Source organism: Lissotriton helveticus, chromosome 11 (assembly GCF_964261635.1).
Source record: "Lissotriton helveticus chromosome 11, aLisHel1.1, whole genome shotgun sequence".
NCBI classification, from domain to species: Eukaryota; Metazoa; Chordata; class Amphibia; order Caudata; family Salamandridae; genus Lissotriton; species Lissotriton helveticus.
In genome coordinates, this window is record NC_136072.1 from 1,153,781,447 (window position 1) to 1,153,797,983 (window position 16,537).

A 16,537-nucleotide genomic window follows, 5' to 3' on the forward strand; every position below is an offset into this window, starting at 1 on the left:
GAGTAAGAAACATATCATTTTACCAAGGCGCGGGGGTGGGAAGGTAGGGGCCCCAGGCAATTGCCCACTTTGCCCATGCCTTGGTCCAACCACTTACTGACCACCTTACATGTCTCCAAGAAGAACACCACAAGAGTCAACAGAGAATTAGAAAGATCAGACAGATGAACAGAGTTCACAAGCCTGACTTTCAAACCATCAACGCTGCAGGGCGGACGAAGGGGTTAAAACCAACAGATCTATCAAAAACCTTCCACCTCAGCATAAACACACCTGATGACACAGGGACACCACCACAAACATAAAAGAAAGAAATCTACAAGAAAATAGAACAGTCCTCAGCTGATCAGCCATTAAAGAGACAGCAGGAAGGTGGAGCCACAAATGTGCCCTTCACACATTGAGGCAGACATGGTCGATGAAAAAATACTCAAAGGGGGCTCTTGCAAGACAATCAACAGGGGATCCCCACTTTACTCCCAACAAGTGAATATTGGAGCTAATCAGTCCGGGAACGTTCTTCGCTTTTTCAGGCTTCGTACAAATGAGAAGATGGTAAAATCACACTCACACCATATTCAAAAGCCCCCTTATGGTCATGAATAACATCCTGTACCCATCAGGACCACCACAACACCAGTTTCGGCGTATATATATATATATATATATATATATATATATATATATATATATATATATGCTTCTCTTAAAACCAATTTATTTTAATGGAATGAATCACACCATCTCCCCTGCTGTTGGCCATGTAATGCACCCTCAACTGAGCTTTGTCATGTTCTCGTCTCCGGTGTCATACACGTCAATTCTTGTTGAATGTATGGAAACAAATTAATTCTATTTTTCATACCAATGTTCCTTTTTCATATTCAAATGTATTTTTAAATAGTTTATTAGAAAATTGGAAAACCCCTGCCTGTAATGTTAATATAACCGATCTGTTATTGGCAGTCCCTTAATAAATATAACCAAAAATCGGAAAGATTTATCTTCTATTTACTTTCAAGCATGGTGGTATGGAATTCATGCAGGAGTCTCCAACCATTTCTGTACAAGAGAGCTTCTTGTGTTCAATGAAACGCATTGACAGCTACTAATATTATTACTGCTGTATAATTTAATTTCTTTTATATGTATAATAATTCCACCAAGCAAAAGCTTTCTAATTTAATGAGCTGGGCTGCACACAGGTGAGCTGCTCGGAGGTAGCTGGAGAGATACAGTAGCTCATGAGCTACGGGTTGGAGACCTCTGTATCTGGATAGAGCATGTGTTCAACCTATAGCTGATGTGATCAAAAACCCTGGTCATCAGTTATAGTTTTTCTAGACTCATCTGCTCAAATCTCCTTTACTCGTCAACCATCAGATGAAGAAGTCAATAAGCCACCTTGAATGCTCCTGTACATTATGTCTTATTCTGATGTTTCAGATATGTGTAGTATTATTCCCGCTATAATTTATATGATACTTACTAACTTACCTAGCTTTACATGTTGTGCTTAATATTCCACACACCAGCTCAAGTGAGTAGCAAACTAGTTTGGAAAATACATATACATATATATAAATGTATCTATCTGTATATATATTCACTGAAAAAAACATAGGTTTCAGGGACGTTATAGTTAGAAATGAGCATTTAAAAAACCTTAGAAATTCACTGTAAAAACCATAGGTTTCAGGGGCGTTATAGTTAGTTGGACATTTCACTCGTACAAAACCATAGAAATTCCCCCGTTATAGTTAGTTCAGCTAACTATACCTCGCTCGCCCGCAATGCACTGCTGATGACGTCACGTATTACATCACTCATGACATGGTCAGTGACATCACTCATGACATCACTGGTGACATCTCAAATGACATCACTGACTTTTTTATCAGCCTCCGCATGCCGAATCAACCTGAAACTTTCAAGATAGGAGCGGACCGGAGCGCCCCACGAGTTTAAAAAATGTTGCGAAGATTTGTCAATCGGCGCCAAAGTTATTGGGAATAGAATGTTGCGATTTTCCTATGGTAACTAGGTCCTAACTATAACTACCTACTGGCGACTGCCAGTAGGTAATGTATATAAATATATATATATATATATATATATATATATATATATATATATATATATATATATATATATATATATATATATATATATAGGTCATGTGATCGATCAAGGGGGGGATCTCCCGAAACGCGTTATGGCGGCACTGGCTGAATAAAGAATGCACTTAAAATAACGGGTCCACGCTCCTCTGTTCGTAAGAAATTTGGAGTGAAGGTGTGTTGGGAGTGATATATATATATATATATATACACATACATATTACCTACTGGTGAATCACATAATATATATATATATATATATATATATATATATATATATATATATATATATATATATATATATATATATATATATATATATATATATATATATATATATATAGTCACCTAGAGGTAAAAGCCAGTAGGTAGTGTTATAGTTGAGCCCAACTTTTTCCATAGACACAGCAGTTTTTGTTTTGCCAATAACGTTGGCGCCGTTTGACGAATCTTCACGAAATTTTCCAAACTAGTTTGCCACTTACTTGAGCATCTGTGTATAACGTGTCAGGGTGCAAGTGGGTATCGAGAAAAAGGGGGTCCCAAATTATTTTTTCCCCATGCAATGTCTATGGGGATTTTGTAGTTTGTAGACACAACTACAGACTGAACCACTGAACCGATTTACACCAAATTTTGAAGAAAGCTAGCTCTTGGTCCAGAAAAGGCACTTTTTCTAATTTTGTTGTAATTTGTGAACATGTGAGTCTTGATTAAGAATAATCACAATATATTCTGTGATTTACCCATGCTGCACCTACTCTCTAGGTGCCCCTAAACGTGCGAAACAAGAGGCGGTGATGAGGTTGCCTTGTATAACAAAGCATTCACCACACAAGTGGAGCCCTGTACGGTGTAGTCCTTCGAGCAGTTCTCAATTTGATGGAATGAAAAGTATAAAATTGAGTAGTGGGTGCTGGAAACAGCGTAATATCAAGCTGTGGGTTTCATGGAATCCGACATATCCGGGCATAGGATTTAAAGCGCCTAATACAGGAATAGGATTAATACAGAAAGCAAACACTGGGAGTTGCGTAGAAGCCATAATATCAAGTTGCGGGTGTATCACGGGCACATTATGGAGGTGTGTATTATTACATAGGTATAACGTCATGCCGCGGATTGCTTCAGAGACATAATAGTGAGTACTGGAGGAGAAGTGTAATACCATGGAGTAGATTGTAAAAAAAACAAATGTAATATTAATTCGTGGATCACAACAGAAGGTAGCATATTGATTTGTGGATTACTATAGAATATGTAATATTGATTTGTGGAATACTACAAAAGGTTTACTATTGATTTTTGGATCACTTCAGAAAGTGTAATATTGATTTGTGGATCACTACAGAATGTTTAATATTGATTCGTGGATCACTACAGAATGTTTAAGATTGATTCGTGGATCACTAGAATGTGTAATATTGATTCGTGCATCACTACAATATGAGTAATCTTGTTTCTTGGATCACTACAGAAGGTGTAATATTGATTCGTAGATCACCACAGAAGGTGTAATATTGATTTGTGGATTACTACAGAATGTGTGATATTGATTCGTTGATCACTACAGAACGTTTAACATTGATTTGTGGATCACTACCGGAGGGGTAATATTGATTTGTGGATCACTACAGAATGTGTAATATTGATTTGTAGATCACTACAAAATGTGTAATATTGATTTTTGGACCACGACAGAAGGTGTAACATTGACTTGTAGATTACTACAGAAGGTGTATTATTGATTCGTAAATCACCACAGAAGGTGTAATATTGATTCGTGGATTACTACAGAATGTTTAATATTGATTCGTGAATCCCTACAGAAAATTTAACATTGATGCGTGGATCACTACCGGAGGCGTAATATTGATTTGTGGATCACTGCAGAATGTATAATATTGATTTGTGGATCACTACACAAGGTGTAATATTGATTTGTGGATCACTCCAGAAGGTCTAATATTGATTTTATTGTTGGGTCTCCCAAGATGGCGTGGTTTCTTTATAACAAGGAATCGTTGTGATGGAAGTTGCTTACATTCAAGACGCTACTATGGGTATTGGGTCTCCCAACAGGCCAATTTCTGGTGCTAATTGCAGGGGTTATGCAGGGTATAAGGGATCATCGATCTGAAACCGCATAACCACAACCTTGTACACTCGCTACACACCACCAGAAACAGCAGGAGGTTGATAATCTGGCTCTACGGCATGCCTGGGGCCCTGGAATCTTACTGAAGGGTCTGAGAGACAAATGGGTATTGGATTTGGGTAGGAGCCTCAATGAGAATGAATGGAAAGAAGTTGCGAAGGCCTAGTCGGACGTGATGGTACTTAAAAACTTGTGTAGGGCCGATGCTGTATACTGGGGTTCTTTAGGCGCGTGAAAGAGAGGAACCTGGCACCTCTGTTCTGGACCTCACCCTGTTAGTGACAGCATGATATCAACCAATGGCTTACTCGAGTAAACCACTGATGTGTGGATTGCTGCAAACAGCATCATTCAGAGGCAATTGGAGGTGTAATGTTAAAGCATATAATAATAACAACAAAGGATGCATTAATACAGAAAATATACATCTCTCGATAGCACAGGAGGTTTGACAAAGACTTGTGTAAAGCTATATTACTGACGGTGTAACATACAGTGAACTGGATCAAGAGTGTAGTATAGGGACATGTATTCCATTAGTGGCAGGTACTAAAGGCGTAATACAGAGGCCTCGACTGCTACAGAAGATGTCAAGTTCAGGCACACTATGCTTTCAAAGTAATGCTAGCAGAGCACTGGTATCGAAGGGGTAATATGCGACCGGCATTGTCAACAAGGGTACGGAAATTGAGGTATGGACTTTACAGAAGGTATAATGTTGAAGCATAGAATGACACAGAAGGCATAATATAAAGGCGTGGACTGAAGTGGAAGGCGTAATATTGATAAAGTGGAGTATTACTGAACGTATAAGACTGCATTAAAGGTTTACTATGAAGCCAGTTGTTCTATTGAAATCATGAACTTTTTCAATGAACTCTATACATTGAGTGACGTCAAGCAGTGGCTTGTCACCGACAGCACTGAGATGAGAAAACATAATTCTGAAGCTCAGATTGTTATGGGAGATGAAACATTGAGTCGTAGATTGCTATTCAAGGAAAAAGAAGAGTGTTGCAGTGTGTAGTGCTACAGAAAGTGTAATATTGAAGCAAACAATGAGACGGAAGGTATAAAATCAGCGGGGGATGAGAAAGAAGCTGTGATATTGATGTATGGACTGGTGAATAAGGCATAATATACAAGCGCATAGAACATGAGACATGGATTGCTACCAAAGTTAGAATATTGAAATGTGGAATAATGCAGAAGGTATAATATTGAGGCATGGAATAATGTAGAAAAGAGAGTACTGAGGCATGAATTAGAACAGATAATATAATATTTAGGCCTGGGCGGTGAACTTTGCTCTGTTCGCGGAGTTTGCGGAGTTTTCTGCACTCCGCGGAGCGCAGAAAACTCCGCTTCACGATGTGCAGCAGAGTGTTTTCCCCACTCGCGATTGCAAACGGGAAATTTGCGAACGGGCATTTTGCAAGCGCGAGCTGCTGCTCAGGTTGCATCTCTACCCAAACGGCAGAAATACCAGCACAGACTGCAGTCCGCACTGCACTTCGCCACTCGCGGAACTTTGCGGAGTGTTTTTGTAACTTCGCGGAGTTCCGCGTAGCAAAACTCTGCAAACTACACCGAGGCCTCATAATATTAAGGCACAAAGCTATACAGAAGGTATAGTAGGAAGTTGTGGATTGCTATGAAAAGTATACTATAGAAATGTAGGATTGCTAAAGAATCTACAATGCCATGGTATGGACTGGAACATAGGTTATAACAGTGAGCCATGAAATACAACACAAGGTACCTTCAGGCACGGGTTCCTACAGTGAGTATGAAATCATGGTGTGCAACAATGTGTAAGGTATAATTATGGGGCATTTAATGTAACAAAAGGTTTACTAGTGAGGCATGTATTGATGCCGAAAGTATAACATCGAAGCATAAATTGACATCAAAGGAGCATCATAGAGGCACACGATGTTAAAAGTAAAGTTCCAAGGTGTGGAATGACAAAAACAGGTATCTCATTGAGGCATGGAATGTTACATAAGATATAAAATTGATGAGTAGAGTGCCCCGTAGCGTAGAAAACTGTGTCAAGGATTGCTATATAAGGCATAAAGTACTCCCTGCCAGTCACCAAGGAGTTCCATAACCATTTTGAGGAATGAGGCCAAAGGCCGAGTTCCCTAATAAAGATATGGAACTTCAAGATGACTTGCAATATCCTTATCACAAACGCCAAGGGTACTTTATCTCATATAATACACAGTCACACCATCATCTTTCCCACAAACCATTTAAAAGCTTGGTGTGTTGCTCTTTCATATGAAAGCAAGAGCATGTTTGCAAACATGAAGACTAAAGTTAAAACTTCTAGTGCAAAATTAAAAACATCAAAAACCTGTTAGATATTTGTTGCAAACAGATACTGAAAACAATTCTATACAAGTCAGCTTTTAAAAAAAACTGCTGTAGGTCAGAGTGTGTAGGAAGACGCAGAAAGCTTTTAGCTTATCTCTGTCAAAGGAGTGAAAAAAATAAACATATTCTCTTGGCTTGTCATTGAAAGCTAATAAAATAGAGCAGAAGAAAGAAAAACAACCTTCAGTGTTCATTGCTTTAAAAAGATACTTCAACTAAGTTCTGTGACCGGGCCGCCATTCACTCCGCCTGCTGGCTCTGGCAGCTGCATTGTGATGTCAGAACTCGCCTGTAATAAGCTCATAATAGTCGAGTGCTGATGTCTTTTCTTTATAAGCGACTGGATGCGCCAAAAGAAATGAGAGACTATCGTTTATACAGGGATTACAGAATACCATGTATTATAGAAAGTGCAATGTGGAGGTGTGAAGAGAGGAGAAAGCTATAATGTATCGAAACACAGATTGTTACAGGAAGAATCATACTGAGGAGGGGATCTGACCAGAGGCAAACAAATAAGGCATGGAATGCCACGGCCGATATAATACTGACACGCGGAATGATACAGAAGCTCTAATATCGATACCAAAGGTATCGTACTGGGTTTGTGGATTCTTATAGAAGTGTTATATAGAAGCATGGAATGCTACACGAAGGGATAATACTGGGGAGTGCTTTCATGGAGAAGGTACAAGCTCAAGCAATGAATTGCAACAGAAGGCATATTATTATGGGATTATGAATTGATACAGAAGATATAAATATCAGGTATTCATAGATTGGTACAGAAGATATGAGTATTATCAAGTCATCGATCGTAGTTCGCAGTTCACACAGTAATCCGAGTTCTATGTTCAATAGTATTCTAACATGCTTGAATCCGCACTGTAGAAGAGGCCAAGTGAAACACTCTACTGGACTGACACAAGTGGTGTTATAGCCTTTGTTTATAGTGCACCAGCTCTCCCTATCGTGTGGCCTATCATTTACAGACATACAGTTGTTGATTTGCATTTATATTTAATAACATTATCTGTGTTAACTGTTTGTATTAAGATCTTATGCGGTATGTTGGTCACTAAAATGCAAACGGAATGTAAGAAATAAGTATAATGTTAAAATGCTAATAAACAGATTTGAACAAAAAAAATGTGAGTTGTGGATTGGTACAGAAGGTATGCGAATATTATCGAGTCATGGATTGGTACAGAAAGTATACGAATATTATCGAGTCATGGATTGGTACGGAAGGTATACAAATATTATCGAGTCATGGATTGGTACAGAAGGTATACAAATATTATCGAGTCATGGATTGGTACAGAAGGTACACGAATATTATCGAGTCATGGATTAGTACAGAAAGTATACGAATATTATCGAGTCATGGATTGGTACAGAAGGTATACAAATATTATCGAGTCATGGATTGGTACAGAAAGTATACGAATATTATCGAGTCATGGATTGGTACAGAAGGTATACAAATATTATCGAGTCATGGATTGGTACAGAAGGTATACAAATATTATCGAGTCATGGATTGGTACAGAAAGTATACGAATATTATCGAGTCATGGATTAGTACAGAAAGTATACGAATATTATTGAGTCATGGATTGGTACAAAAGGTATACGAATATTATCGAGTTATGGATTGGTACAGAAAGTATACGAATATTATCGAGTCATGGATTGGTACAGAAGGTATACAAATATTATCGAGTCAAGGATTGGTACAGAAGGTATACAAATATTATCGAGTCATGGATTGGTACAGAAGGTATACGAATATTATCGAGTCATGGATTGGTACAGAAGGTATATGAATATTATCGAGTCATGGATTGGTACAGAAGGCATACAAATATATTGACTTCCGGATTTGTACAGAAGGTACACAAATATTATCGAGTCATGGAATGGTGCGGAAGATGAGGGAATATTATAGAGTTGTGTATTGTTACAAAAGGTATATGAACATTATCAAGTCATGTATTGATACAAATGATATCCGAATATTACAGACTCCTGGATTAGTACAGAAGATATAAAAATAGTATTGAGTCATAGATTGGTACAGGAGGTATACCAATATTATTGGGTTATGGTTATTGATTGGTACAGAAGTTATACAAATAAATTGACTTCTGGATTGGCACACAAGGTACACAAATATTATCAAGTCATGAATTGGTACAGAAAGTGGAGGCATATTATCAAGTCATGGAATTGTGCAGAAGGTATATGAAACATATGGAGTCATGAATTGATACAGAAGAGATATAAATATTATTGAGCAGAGAATTGGTACCGAAGATATATGAATATTATGGAGTCGTAGATTGATACAGAAGAGATATAAATATTATTGAGTGGTGAATTGGCGCAGAAGATATATGAAGCAATAACCAGGGTATACTAACAAAGTGTAGACTAATACAGCTAGTTTAATATTAACACATGATACAGAAGGTGTATCACCTTTAGGATTGTTACTGAAGTTACAATGTCAAAATGCACTCTGTTACAGAAGGTGTAATGGGGAGGTAATAGCTTTTTGTCTTAAGAATATATGTAATTCAAAAAAGGGTGAATAAAGATTGCTTTTTTTGCTTCCTTTTTTGTGAGAATGTATGTTCCAAAACGACAATGTTATTGTAACAGCAGTCATTTTAGGAGGGTATTCAGAGAAGAGAAAATATACTCTTCTAGTTAACATCTGATGTTTGGATTTTACAGTGCCTCTTAGCAAGACACTCACATATCAGATATGCAATGTAAACATTGTTTTCCCAAGGCTGTCTCTTAATAGACAGTGGTGCTTTGAGAAGACACAGAGTAAATCCGAAAACAGGAGATATATTCTAAAACAGGTCTGGAGCACACAGAATAAAAGAGACACACCCTTTATTACATGTTGTACATGTTGGGGTTAATGCACAGAACTAACTTAAGACACAATCCTAAACTTACTACTTTTGGTATTCACAGAAGTTAGGATTTAGTCTTAATTTTGCCTTAAGACAGACTTAAGACAGACTTAAGACAAAATCCTAACTTAAGTCTGTCTTACGTCTGTCTTAAATCTGTTTTAAGACAAACTTAAGACAAAATCCTAACTTCTGTGAATACCAAAAGTAGTAAGTTTAGGATTTTGTCTTAAGTTAGTTCTGTGAATCGGGCCCGGAGTGTGCACATGTAGGCTCGCTTTCTGCTGACTGCAAAATAATGTTTCACACAGACAACTGTATTCTGGTAGTTAGAAGGGAAAGTGTTAATAGAATGATGTTTTTGTGCTACCATCCAAGATAAAAAACTTTTTTTGTTGGAGAATAACATTATCAATAGAAGCCGTAGAATTTGTGTCGCTTCTTAAGAACCCTTTGCATTTTATATAGTGTTGGGGTACCTTTGTATCACTGTGTGCTAAAATGCAAGTGACATCACTGGCAGAGAATGTGTTGCATGGCTATGCATAATTTGCCTTTTCCTGCTGCATAATTTAGTCCACCCAACCGTGTAATTTGATCCTCCGGTGCTGCATAATATGGGTGGCTAAAGGTATGCTAGTGAGGTGTGTATTGATACAGAACATATAACACAGATGTGTAAATGTATAAAGATGATATAATATCACTTGGTGTATTGATGCAAGATATACATTATCAAAGTGTGAATTGCTCCAGAAGGTATAATATATTTAGGTGAGGATTACTACAGAGGGTCTGATGGTGAGGAGTGAAATGCAACCGAAAGCACGGATTGCTACAGGAGACAATATCATAGGTTAGAATGCTACTGGAGATATCACATTAAGGCATGAAATAATACAGGAGGTATAATATTGGGAAGTAGATTGTTACAGAAGGTACTCTAATGTGATATGGATTATTACTTAAGGTATAATAGCTACGTTGGTACAAAAGGAAAAGTAGGGAAGCATGTGATGTCATCAAAGGAATAATTTTGAGGTATGGAATGTTGTGAAAACTATAGTATCAAAAGGTGCAATAATACACAAGGCCTGATATTGAGGTGTGGCTTGCGGCAGACGGTATAATATTGAGACGTGGATTGCTCAAAAAGCCATAATATATGAGAAATAGATTGTTACCGAATGTAACAAAGCGAAGATTGAAAAAGAATGTATAGTATGTGATGCGAGGGATGTCGCTCAAGGTGTAATATCAAAGCGTGGAATAATCCAGAATGAATATTGTTTAGGAATATATTGTTATAACAGGTATTTCAAGGTGTGGAATATTACAGAAGGTATAGTATGAAAGTGTGAATTGCACTAAAGTTATAAAAATGAGCCATTGATTGCAGCAAAAGGTATATTGTTGATTTTTGGATTGGTACAGAAGATTTAATTTCAAAGTGTGAATTACAGCAGAAAGTATACTGAGGTGTGGATTGCTGCAGAAGGTATGCTATTAAAGCTAAGATTGCTAGAGGTGGTATACTATTAGGGCATGGAATAAAGCCAGAGGTGTGATGTTTGCAACACAGGGCTTACTATTGAAGCATCGAATCAAGTAGAAGACATGATATTGAAATTGTACATGTTACAGAAGACATAACATCAGATTGGTACAGGAGGAGTAGCAAGGTGGTGTGGGGGTGCCACAGAAGATGTAATATCAAGTAGCAGAATCTTAGAGAAGGCATAATATTGCAGCATGAGATAATGGAGAAAGCATAGAATTCAGGCATAAACTTCCACAAATATATGGCATGAAGTTTTACAGTGTTAGGGAACATATATTATGAAAGTATGGATCAATGCAAAGCGTTTTTCGTTGAGGAATGGAATGTTACTGAAGGAGTAATATTGACGTGTGGAATGTTCCTGAATGTATACTAACAAGGAGTAGAATGTAGATGAAGGTAGAATATTGAAAAATTGAATGATGAAAGGCATTGCACCCAGCTGTAGGATCTTGTTAAAGGCAGAACATTGAAGGGTGGAATGATACCAAAGGTATAGCATCAATATGTTAGATGTAACTTGTGGTGAAATATTAAAGCACAGATCATCCAGAATGTGCAATATCAAGGTTACAGTATGCTCTGGAAGGTATACTATTGACGCGTGGAATGATAATAAAAGTTTACTAGAGAGGTGTGGAATGTTAATGAAATCATAATATTGAAGTGTGGAATGCTAGAGAAAATATAATATATATACATAGAGTGCTATCTCTTTGGTGGCAAACCATACCGCAGTATCGTGCCTTATAACATACCAGGCGTCAATATCATACCCTTTGGTGTGGGATATCACCTAAGGTGTAATATCAAAGTGTAGAATGATACAGACGTAACATATGAAAGGCGTAAAAGCAACGCATGGAATGCTACATAAGGTACAATATTGAGGTGTTGATTGTTACAGAAAGTATATTGAGGAGTGGATCGCAACTAAAGTTATATTATGAAGTTTTACATTTGTATAGAAGATACAATGTTGAGGCATTTAGTGTATTGTAATGGCATTTATACAGCGCTTACTACCCCTGACGAGGTGTCAAAGCACTTTTTTGGTGAGTAGCACGCTACTTCGGAACCCATAAAGGATTAGTGTTGAGTTAGTATAGGGAAATATTAAAGTAATTTGAGTGGTGGATAGGTTAGTCAGTTATTTTGATTCAGAAGGATAGCCGAGGGATAGATGAGGGAAAAAGGTTTACATTTATATAGTGCTTGTTACCCCTGATGGGGTGTTTAAGTGCTTTTTTTGGCGAGTAGCACACTACTCCGGAGTCCATAAAGGATTAGTGGTGATTTAGTACAGTGAAATATGATAGTAATTTGAGTGGTGGATATCAGTCAGTTATTTGGATTGAGAAGGATAGCAGAGGGATAGAAGAGGGAAAAAAGGTTTGCATTTATATAGCGCTTGTTACCCCTGATGGGGTCTTGAAGCACTTATTTTTTGGGCGAGTAGCACGCTACTCCTGAACCTATAAAGGATTAGTGGTGAATTAGTATATTGAAATAGGAATTTTGAGAAGTGGATATGGTAGTCTGTTATTTCGATTGAAAAGGATAGAGGAGGGATTAATGAAAGCTTAAGGAAAGTAAATAAGATTTGAGGTTAGTGAATGTCTTATTAATGTATAGTTCTCCCGTTAAGACCACATAGTGCTTGGGATTTGCATTTCCTGGTTACCTAGCATTGTAACAGAAAGAATACCAAGGCGTGGATTGCTATAGACAAATATATTAAAGTATATATTGTTAGAGGAGGTATAATCGGAAGGACTGGGCCGCCACTGTAGGTATAATATAGAAGCCTAGAATGATACAGAAAGTATTACACATGGAATGGAACTACAAGTAGAACGCTGATGTGTGGGGTGCCTTAGAAACTACAATGCCAAGATGTTTTGCTACAGAAGGTGCGTGTTAAATAATTGGATTATACATAAGTATAGTATTGAGGTGAGAATTGTTATCACAGCTATAGTAATGAAGTGCACAATGATATATGATTAAGAATCCCTGTTTTCCGTTTTCACTTATTTTTACAGATAAATACAGACAAAAACCCATTTATTTTCCTGTCTGTATTTATTTTAAATATGGATCAAAGCGGAAATATGGGTTATTTTTAAGTGATTCTAAATGCTGTCAATCACGACTAATCTGCCAATAGCTGTGCAGATTAACAGGCAAGTGGATTAAAAAAAAGTAGAGATTTTAGTAAAGAGCCTTAAACAGCAGTAGATTTGCACAACCTTGGTAAAATTTACATATTTTCTTACAAGTGCATATTCGACCATCTAAGTGTGTACATATCATTGAAACCTTTCAGGCGTTTAAGCATGAGCGCACATTAACTGGTTAAATAAATGCAGAAATATACAAATTTCAGCTTAATTTTTTCACAAAACCTAAAATAAATATGTATAAATGCAGGTAAAATTAGCAAAAAATAAATATGGATAAATACAGATGGAAATGACAAAAATATAAATACCATAAAACCGAGAGCCCTAAATATATATATATGATATACAATGAAGAGGTGTAAAATATTCTTGAAGGTATAATACTTAAATATGGAACCTTACAGAAGTTTCGGAGGTGTTCAGTGCTGTTCACGGTGTAATATTGAAGGATGGAATGAACGAATATGATATATTTAGACGTGGACTGATACACAAGGCACGGTATTGTTGCGTGGAATGTATCGTTGAAGTGCGGAACGTTACAGGAGGTGTAATATCAAGGGACTGACTGCTACTGTAAGTATGAAGACTGAAATGCGTCATAATACTTAAGATATAGCATGGAGCTCTGGATTGCTACAGAAGGTATGACACGGATGCAGAAACAAGCTATACCAGGTATAATATTGGGCCTGTGATGACGTTCAGCGGATACTACACCGATGTGGAATGTTACTGAAGGTACAATAACGAGGCGTGGAAGGAACCAAGGTATAATGGGGCATATTATCAAGGGATTTATCTCCGCTTTTTTTGGCTTTAAAAGCCAAGAAAGCGGAGATACAATTATCTCCCTATTAGCAACAGGGTGCTAACACGCAAATTCACATGTTAGCACCCTTTTTCTCTACGCTTCCCCTTGCATCTCTAATGAGATGCAAAGGGGGCGTTCCAGGGAAAAATAATAGGAGAAATGTTGTTAAGCGACATTTCTCCTATTATCAAGGATTTCGCTAACCCTGTTAGTGATAAAAAAAGCAGCGCTAACCGCGGTTAGCGCTGCTTTTTTTACATCTGGTATTTTCCTGACTTAGCCATGAGATCCCATGGAAGGTGGATATCATGGCTAAGTTTGTGAGCCCCTATTATCAAGATAATGCCAAACTTCGAGAGATTATCGTTGGTTTTCCAGCGATAATCTCTCATTTGGCAGTTAGAGCGAGGATTTTTATCACTTCTGAGATAAACCTTGCTAATAGCAAGTTATCTCTGCGATAATTTCCGGCGATGCTTAGCGTTAAAAAATTCGTTGCTAAGCCTCGTTGGCGATAAATATCGCTAATCGTTGGTAATATGCCCCAATATTATTATAACATGGGCGGCCAGAGCAAGTATTAGCTCCAGTCGTCGGTTGCCACGGAAGGTATAGAGTTAAGAGTGGAATGTTATTGAAGGCATAACGTCGAAACAATTCAGATGGAACAAAACTGAGGTTGGAAATGTTATCGAAGGTATAATATTGAGGTATTATAAGAAGGCCTGGGACCTAAATAACACATAATACTGACGCATAGAATGTAATTTAAAGTAAAATCACAACGTGTGTAATACACGAAAGGTACAATATCGAACTATGGAATGTTAATGAAGGTTTAATATACCAGAACGGATTAATACAGAATGTATTATTCGGGGTAATTTGTAATATTGGAGTGCGGTCCGCTACAGAAAAGTAATACCGAGGCGTGGATTTCTACCCCAGGGGTGATATCGATGCGTGGGGGAGAGGGTGGGGCGCCTTCGCTTAATCAGCCACAATTCGCTATATGAAACGTAACCCTGGCCCAGACGTGGAGGAGCGCCCGCTGGAGAGTCGCACCACAGCCCCCACCCCTCCCGCCGTCTGAGCACAGAGAAAGACACACAGACAGTGCATACTTACACACGCAGGGGCACGCCCACAATCCCTCGGGAATGTATCACACACACAAGGCACAGGTGCACACGCCCTCAACAATGGATAGACCTCCGCCTCTCTCTCTCACACACACAAAGACACACAGCAGTCAGCATCAACAGTAAGAGTGGGTGTCACACTCCCCATACATGCACACGCCTGTAGCAGTGGTAGGAACTCCGCCTCTCTCACACATGCGGACGCACAGCACAGATGCGGCATACATGCACGCCTGTATCAATGGGTGGACCTCCGTCTCTCTCACACACACGCACACACCGGTACCAGCGGATGTACCGCCACATCTGTTTTTCACACACACACAGCAGAAGAGCACCACACATGCACACAGCATCAGTGGATGGACTCGGATGTATGACGTTACAACGCAGGCTATTACAACACCTGCCTTTACAACGCGGTTTTTACATCGCAGTCCATTACAACGCATAGCGCTTTTGGGCGCTGGATAGTGAATAGTTTAATTTACTATTCCAACTCCAGTCCCCGTGGACACTAGGGAAGGTTATTGGATAGTAAATTAACCTATTCCCTATCCTAGAGTGCCCCCCAGAGCAATGCGTTGTAATAGTTTGCATTGTAATGGTAGTGCGTTGTAAAAGTTTCGTTGTAACGGTTGTTCACCGATGGACTCACATCTCTCTCTCACACACAGACGCACGGATGCAACATACATGCTGTATCAATGGGTGGACCTCCGTCACTCTCACACACACAGACAGGTGCACCACACATGCACACACCGGCACCAGCGGAGTGCCAAAAATGCACACACTAGTGCCAGCGGATGGACCGCCACATCTGTTATTCACACACGCAGACACACAGCAGAAGAGCACCACGCATGCACAAAGCATCAGTGGGTGGCCCCACATCTCTCTCACACACAAAGACGCACAGATGCAACATACATGCACTCAATAGTATCAGTGGATGTACTTCCGCCTCTCTCACACACTTACACACAGCATAGATGCACCACGCATACACACGCCTCTATCAGTGGGTGGACCTCCGCCTCTCTCACACACAGACACACAGCAGAGGTGCCCCACACATGTACACACCAACACCAGTGCGTGGACCTCCATCTCTCACACAGACACACAACAGAGGTGTATCACACATGCACACACCGGCACCAGTGGGTGGACCTACGGCTCCCACTCACACACAGACACACAGCAGAGGTGTACCACACATGCACACAGCAGCACCA

At 38.8% G+C, this 16,537-nt stretch overlaps 1 protein-coding gene across 1 annotated transcript in view; it reads right to left on the reverse strand.

Moving 5' to 3' along the window:
* SEPTIN5 (septin 5) overlaps positions 1-16,537 on the reverse strand; it is a 316,820-nt gene that overhangs the window by 287,170 nt on the left and 13,113 nt on the right. The window lies entirely within an intron of this gene.